The following is an 8,796-nucleotide window of genomic DNA, read 5'->3' on the forward strand; positions in this document are numbered from 1 at the left end:
CTACACACACATTACATTACATTACCGCGTCACGTTGTCACCCTCTTATATATACCAGACTACCCTATCTAGTAAATATTAGAGCATTCGTGAAGGAACAAGATAGTTCTAGACACTAGAGGGCGCCACACCAGTCACGTGACCTCGATGACGCAACAATATGTTGAACTTAGTAAGCCCCCAGTGGCACAGCGCTAAAACTGGGTTTCAATACTTGTAGTGGGAAGAGCACAGATAGCCCATTTTGCAGTTTTGTGCTGAACTTCAACTAAAAATGAACTTCGTAAAGCTAACTTGCCGCCATCTATTCCGGCTGATCTCGCAGCGGGACATGATTATTTTAATAGTAAATTTTATGTATGATAATCTACAATGACTTACTTGTTTTTTACATCTGCTGCAGGACTATATAAAGTACCCTCTTTCACCAACGTCATAAATTACCCGTTTTCAGAGTAGTTGACATTTAAATTCAGTAATATTATAACTTAAGTGCATATGGCATGATCATTTTTTATTGAAGAATTTCGATATTATTCACAGTATGATGATGTAATGAGATAGCAGTCAGAAACGAACTTTAAAATACGTGAACAATATTATTGTTATACATATTACATGTTTAACCCTCTATTGCCATTACACAGAGTTGAACTGAAGTTCGTAATTTGCAAGTCGCACGTGCACATTTATATATTTTTATTTGAAAAGGTAGCACTACGTTTGTAACTATGTTTTTTAAATATATTTTGTTCTAATCTGGTACTCTAGTTCAGTAATGCAAAGATCGGCAGGAGAATCGCAGCCAGTTCATGCCTTGATATCTATTCTGACTACAAACTGGAGAGATAAAAAAGAAAATCACCGGGTATAAATATTATTTTGAAAGTAAAAAAATATTCTGAAATATTATTTAGCATTTTATCCTTTAAACAGGTAATTTAATAATATTTCGTAATAGTACTTTTCATTTACAGCGCTGATTTTTTTTTTTTGCCCTAAAACCTTATTTGTCCCTTTTGTAAAATGTACATAAAATTTATTCTTAATAAGAAATGCTTGTGCTCTTCTATCTGTCGCGATCCTAAAGTAGCATAAGTTTGTCTCGGCAATTAAGCTTTACCATTTTTCGAGCAGTGACGTTTTTGACACTGCTCTTTTTAATTAAATATATAAAAATAACAGTTATTTCGAAGCGAAATATCATACTATATATAATGACAATAAAATAGCAAACACATGACAACGACGGCTCTTGATAACTGTTGGTTATTATTTCCACGAGTTAGTTTATAAAGAACTCCCCAATGGCAGAAAGTTACACCTGTACCAATCACAAGAGTTGCTCTTAAAACTGTTTATGGTTGATTATATGCAAATGATTTGTATGAACTTTTATTCGATCTTTTAGTAACTATACACTTTTTATACAGGTCATTCAACTCTACAGTCCAAACCAACATACATCGACAAAGACATCTAAGCAACTTCATTCCGCGTAACGGTTAACACATCGTAATCCGTTGCACTCCAGTTTGTATCCTCGAGGCATCTCGCGCTTGATTTCTCGTGACACGCGCATAACACTGTTACGTCACATATCCACAAGTGCTGGTAGTAAAGCTGCAATAGCTTGTGACGGTAAGCGGCTTTTTGTACCTGCAGGGGCCGTCAGTGTTCTGTGTTAGTAGGTTGACAGAACATATTTTGGTTATTGCAGAGTTAGGTTCTAATTCTTTAGTTCACGTTTCTGATGTTTAGACTAACGATACAACGTTCTTAAATTCAACTTTAAAGCCTGGACTGCAGTGAGACCTCAAAGAAGGGGAATAAGTAAGTTTATGTTTGATAAATTTCTAGATGAAACCGAGGAAAAGTTATGATATTATGAACCAACCACTGGCTGAAAAAAAAAAAAACGTAAAAGCTATAGACCGTTTTTCTAATAAAGTAATATTTACAGTAAATAGTGTTTCCTGTAAAAATATTGTTAAATTAGTAAAGTTATCTAAAAGATTTGCAAATTTTAGCTTGGTTTGTGAAACTCCTTGTCATAAAGTTCAGTTGACAAAATCATTTGTGATTTATTGCAACAACATAATTATTAAGTACAGTAGTACTTAATATTAGGGATCGACAAGTTTTCCAAAGAATTCTCGAGCCGAAAATCCACACTATTGAATTCCTAAGAGAAAACCGACCATTCAAAATATAGGTTACGATATATTATGCGCATATATACTAACAATACGCTAAAAAGGTCGCTAACATTTCCGGAAATAGCAATTCAAAATTTTCTAAAACAGCAACTTTTTTGTCTACTACCTACCTACCTGATCACCTCAGCGGGGCTAGCCTCTAGACGGCTCGGACTATCGCTACAAGATTTCTCCAGATTATTTGACTAGTTTGTGGCTATCCGGTTTTGATATTCTGATAAATATATAGAGATTTCTTATAAATGGTAAACATATCATGCATGTACTTAAATATCTTTTCAACCCAAAAGATGGCGCTACATATCGATGGATAAACACGTGAACACACAAGAGTATTAAAATATTATGAATTTTAAAATGAAGTCGGGATCCTGCTACAAAAACCAATGAAACAAGAATTAAAACCACAATCACAAATATATAAAGTTTAATCCATACCTTGCAGCTTTATACTCTTATCTGTAGGCAAAGTAAGGATTACATTTTATAAATTTATTATGGTTTAAATTCTTGTTTCATTTCTTTTTAGAGTAGGATCCCTATTTCATTTTAAATATAATGATTTTTTAATACTCTTGTATTAATAATCACTGTAGTTATTTATTTGCATTACCATGTAGTCTCATTACCTTAGCCTATCCTTTAACTGATTTTGTTGGTTTTTTTTACTTTTGTTGTGGGAAAATTGCTACCTTGTCATGTGCTTAATTACATAGGAGATTAACTCTGCTTAAGAAATTGACCCTATAATTAGTAAGACTATGATTTATTTTATAGTGCTTGTTATTTCATGGTATGTGCTTAAATATTGGTTGATTTCTCCATTTTATTCGCTGTTGTTCCCACGTTATAAGTATTCTGATATGGAAATATAGTGTTAACTTTAGAAGTAGCAGTTAATCAGCTAAGTTTTGCTTCTCTTATGAACTATTTAGAAGGCAAGAAACTTGTTATGCATATGGTTAAAACCTGATGTAAAACAGGTTAGATGATGGTCGTATTTGGGAACTTACCTGTTAGTCTTAATAATAAATTATCATATTTATAAGGTACAATTATCTCTGCTTCCAGGACAAGACATCCGTTGTAATTAATGTGCAAAAAAAAAGTATAATAAACGTAATGACCACCGAGACGAAAATTATTATAACGTTACTGATAGTAGCACAACATTAATTGATTATTCTTTCTGGAAGAAATTTCCACGTTAGGAACAAATCTGTATTTAAACGTTTTGTTTTTTTGTTTTTTAATCTGTGTGTAGGCCGAGAGCAAAAACGCCCACTTTCCTTTTGGCATGCCACCTTAAACAATTGAAATATTTCCTTCCTTGCAGTCTCCTAGTCTTGCAATATATAGGTAGTATAATTGATGTGATGCTTAAATTAAAGTAGACATTTCTGGCATATGAAAATACTAATACCATCGACTTTTCTTGGGCCGAGCGTGATATTGTGGTTTATTTGCCCGGACTATGAATCCGAAAGTATTTAGTTCGCGTCCCTTTGCCGCAACAATTTGCTTCGCACTTCGTGGCCATAAATTTTCTGTAAAAAAGAGAGTCAAAATATCTATAGTCGATATCCATTTGTGTAGCTTTGCAAAAAAATAAAAAAAAAAAAATATTTTAATTAAACAAATAAACTCTTTTTGTCCTTCGTTTTCGCTTGATGATAGGTCGATCTTTATTACAGAATCTGGTGTCATGTATAACAAATCAAAAAATTAAATGACTTATTACTGCAGCATTACAGTTCTTCCCCGTTGTGTCTGCAAATAAAAATTCGGAAGATTAAAACCTTTAGACCGGTATTTAGGCAGCGATGAAAAGGTTTGTTTGTTTGTAGTTAAGCACAAAGCTACACAATGGACTCTCTGTGCTCTGTCCACCACGGGTATCGAAACCCGGTTTCTAGCGTTGTAATTCCGCAGACATACTGCTGTGCCACTGAGACGCGCGATGGGACGTGCAAAACCTAACCTTAAATTTCATGATCTCTATATGACAAGTGTGTTAATATAGTTTACCATCGACTATATTACTGCTTAGGAATGCTCTGTCAATAATTTTATAAAAGTGAAGTGTGAATTTATTTGTTTACTTCCAACAACAACAACAAAAATGTGCCAAAAGAAGATATTATGTTGTGGAAAGGTATAAAACTAAGATTGAATGAGTGTACATGCTGTAATGAATTTGTTGTCATAAACGTTGTTTAAATTAAGTTTGTATTTAGAAATATACGTAACATAATAAATTGGGGGCTCGTATCCGAGATTTGAATCAGAGACAAAATTCGATCTAAATTATAATTTAAATCGTAATTGAATTTATATTTATCAGTGCCAACAAGATTTGATCATGTCGGATTATCAAGATTTTCTTGTATCACCTTACCTAGAACAATTAGAAAAATATAACAAAAATGTATTGCTCCAAATTGCCAAAGTTTTAGAACTAGAAGTTAAAATGTCAATGAGAAAAAATGAACTAAAAAAGCGTATTATCGAAATACTAGTCGATGATGATTTGTTGGCTGAGAAAGCATTAGAGAAATACTCTAGTGTCTCTACTAGCCAATCGGGGTTAAGTGATAAAAATAGATTAGAGATCCAGCTAAAACTCAAACAAATCGAGCTTGAGGAAGCTCGTATTGTAGCTGAAAAAGAAAATAAGCGCTCCGAGGCCGAACAAACTCGTATTGAAGCCGGGAAAGAGAACGAACGAGTTCGTATTGGAGCCGAGAAAGAGAACGAACGAGTTCGTATTGAAGCCAAGAAAGAACAAACTCGTATTGAAGCCGAGAACGAACGAGCTCGTATTGAAGCTGAGAAAGAACAAACTCCTATTTAAGCCGAAAATGAAATTAGGCTGAAAGAAATGGAAATTATACATAACTACGATCGACCAAGGCAAAATAACAACTTTGAACTTAATCGATATGTTAAAGTACCACGTTTCAATGAAAATGAAGTAGATAAATATTTCCAACATTTTTAGAAGGTTGTCCAAACCATGGAATGGCTCACCGAAAAATGGTCATTATTATTACGAAGTGTTTTAACTGGTAAAGTACAAGAAGCTTATGTCGCTCTTTCTCTAGAAGACTGTACGAAGTATGATAAGGTTAAAGTAGCTATTCTCAAAGCATACGAGTTAGTACCGGAGGCTTATCGCCAAAAGTTTCGAGGTTATTGTAAACAAGATAATCAGACGTATATGGAATTTGCCCACGAAAAAGAGGTTTATTTTGATCGATGGTGCAATTCTATGCATATTGGCAACAGTTTCGACAAACTAAGACAGTTATGCCCAATTGAAGAATTTAAACGTTGTGCACGTGACGACCTCAAAACTTATTTAGATGAAAAGAAAGTTGAAACACTACAGGAAGCAGCTGTTCTTTCCGATGACTACACTTTAACACATAAAACCAATTTTCATAAAAAGGAATTTCTACCATCTCAACAAAAACCTGTATCTGTTCAATCCACTGAAGTTGAGAATTCTTCCAAAAAATCCAGCTTCTCTAGTTCGAAATCTTCATACAATTGGGCTAAAACTTCATCAAAACCATCAAGGCCTGTCTGCCATTTCTGTAAAAAACCTGGTTATGTTATGTCCGATTGTTGGGGTTTGAAAGAGAAGAAAGAAAAGAAGGCAACACTCAGTGCATTTGTGTCCACATATGGACGTAGCTTCACCAGATCACCCAATGTTGTTGATTTGGCCACTGATATAAAGGCTGATGTAATCAGAGAGGAAGTTAGACTTTTTGTGTCTGTTGGTTCTGTGTCTGTGCAAATGACACTGGCAATCCCATACCCATACGTATTCTACGTGATACTGGGGCGACTCAATCATTGTTGTTAGAAGGTGTATTGCCTTTATATTCGAGTTCTGCCACTGGTGAGTCTGTTATTACTCAGGGTATTGAGGGTGGCTTTGTTAATGTTCCTCTTCTTAATATCTATTTAGCATCAGACCTAGTTTCGGGACCAGTTGTGGTTGGAGTAAGACCTACTCTGCCAATTAAGGGTGTATCATTGTTGTTGGGAAACGATTTGGTTGGGGAAAAAGTTGTTGCCGAACCTAAAATGGTTAGTGAGCCGATCACTGTTTTATCTAAGGATGATGTTGTAGTTGAGGAGAATCCCGATGTGTTTCCCTTGTGTTCTATGACTCGAGCTCAGGCTAGGAAATTAAGCCAAAAACAAATGATAAGCATGGATTCAGAGGATGATATTATAGATTTGTCTCAGACATTTTTTTGATCCGATAGCGATCTTGTGAATGATCGTCCTACTGACAGTACCCCAGTGAGGGACAACGATGAACGTGAAGAATCTGATTCACCAAGTGTAGTTCCATTTACTAAAAGTAAACCGATCACTGAACGAGAAAAAGATTTGCAGATCACTTCACTATTTAAACACGCATTCCCAAAAGATGAATTGGAGAAAGTTCCAAATGGTTATTTATTCAAAAATGGTGTGCTTATGAAGAAATGGAGACCACCAGATGTGCCAGCTTCAGAGGAATGGGCTATTGTTCATCAAATCGTTGTTCCCAAAGCATATACTGCTGAAATATTGAAAGTTGCCCATGAACTCCCCATGGGAAATCGTGTCAATAAGACATGTGACAAAATCATGCTATATTTTTTGGGCCAAAATGTGGCAATATTTTTCAGTTTTGCAAAGCTTGTCATACCAATCAGCTGGTCGGAAAGTCTAACCAGAGAAAGAAAAAAAAAGAAAAACATAAATAGAGAAAGAAGGACAGTAAGACAGAAAGAGAGAAAGAAAGAGACAGAAATAAAGCGAGAAAGTAAGACAGAAAGATAAAAAGAAGAAAAAAGAGAAATAAAAAGAAAGAAAGAGGAGGAAGAAAAAGACAAAAAGAAAGAGAGAAAGAAGAAAAAAGAGAAAGAAAAGAAAGAAAGAGGGAAGAAAAAGAGAAAGAAAAAGACAGAAAAAAAGAGACAGAGAGAAAGAAAGAAGAGACAGAGAGAAAGAAAGAAGAGACAAAGAGAAAGAAAAAGACAGAGAAAAAGAAGAGACAAAGGAAGAAAAGACAGAAAGAAAGAAGAGACAGAGAGAAATAAGAGACAAAGAGAAAGAAAGAGACAGAGACAAAGAGAAAGAAGAAAGAGACAAAGAAAAAAAGAAAGAAAGAGAAAGACAGACAGAAATAAGAGAAAGAAAGAGACAGAAAGAAAGAAAAAGACAGGAAAAGAGAAAGAAAGAAAATGAAGAAAGGAAAAAGAAAAAGAAAGAAAGAAAGAAAATGAAAATAAAACATAAGGCTGTTAAATTGCAATTTATCATTATGAAAATATGGTTTGTAGATTATCCATATCATAAGGGTTTATGACATTTGTGCCGATGTATTTTCATGTGCTATATAATTTTATGATAAAGTGATTTGTACAGGTTGTATTCTATACTGTAATTATTATTGAAGTTGTATAATCCTTTGAATAATGTATTATGTATAATGTAATTTGGCCAATATATATATATTGAGACATATATAAAATGTTTTAATTAAAAATTGTCTAAGGCAAACATTATATGAACGTTATTGAGATTGTTTGTATTTAGAAATATACGTAACAGTGTACAAAACTTAGAACACTGGAGTTTCAACAGCTTCAGAGGGCTCTACAGTTAAAAAGGATTATGATTTGTTTGTTTGTTGCAAACCACAAAGCTACACAATAGGTTATCTATGCTCTGCCCACTGGGTACCGAAACCTGAATTTTAGCATTACGAGCCCACTGAGTCATTGTTGTAATTATTGTGAAATACATTTTCATCAATAGTAGGTATTTATACTAGCACACGACCTGGAACGCATATGAAACTGTTGTGTCAAGTACGGTTGTTGGAAGTATTTAAGGCATCATTTGTCAAACTTACTATTTGTTCCACATGCATAAACATTCAAATATATAATAAGTGCAGCAACCAATAAGTTTATTAAACATTAAGATTTATGTCAAGATATATATATATATAATTATTACGTTCTATATATATGAAAAATTTGGAAAGAAATTCACGCAGAACGTTTGATATACGTATGTAAAACAAAAACATAGTGTATTTATTAAAAACTCAACAAGACAACGTTAAAATTTACACAGTACTTTTTAAAAAACTTTTAGTGAAGGAACTATACCTTACCTAACAACTTCTACATGTTTCGGTGGCTCACGGACCCACTATCACCAGGAAAGAGAAAGCAGTGAAGAACCCCATTTTTTTTATTTCTGTAAACTCACAATAGAGCATAGGGCCGCAACAACACCTCGCCAACGGTAGTTGTTGTTGCAGTTACTTGTAGCAGGTTGGATTTTACGGGGTGGAGTTGCTAGCCCCGCGCCCAACCCTCCTCCTTTCTCATCCTGGACTTGGGACCAGGCAAAGGCGGAGGTTGGCATGTTTGGTTTGACGGGGATTCGAACCCGCGGCCCTCAGATTACGAGTCGAGCGCCCTAACCACCTGGCCATGCCGGGCCTGAAGAACCCCATTATGGTGTTATAAATATTTCAAACCTTCAAAACTTC

General features: G+C 34.6%; 1 protein-coding gene across 1 annotated transcript in view; it reads left to right on the forward strand.

Moving 5' to 3' along the window:
* The first annotated feature begins 1,536 nt into the window (after nt 1-1,536).
* LOC106469525 (tetraspanin-33-like) overlaps nt 1,537-8,796 on the forward strand; it is a 57,782-nt gene continuing 50,522 nt past the window's right edge. Inside the window, exon 1 of the mRNA XM_022398062.1 lies at nt 1,537-1,833. The gene's annotated coding sequence lies outside the window, so the exon portion shown is untranslated. The remainder of the gene's footprint in view (nt 1,834-8,796) is intronic.

This window comes from Limulus polyphemus, unplaced genomic scaffold, assembly GCF_000517525.1.
Source record: "Limulus polyphemus unplaced genomic scaffold, Limulus_polyphemus-2.1.2 Scaffold3528, whole genome shotgun sequence".
In the NCBI taxonomy this organism is placed as follows: Eukaryota; Metazoa; Arthropoda; class Merostomata; order Xiphosura; family Limulidae; genus Limulus; species Limulus polyphemus.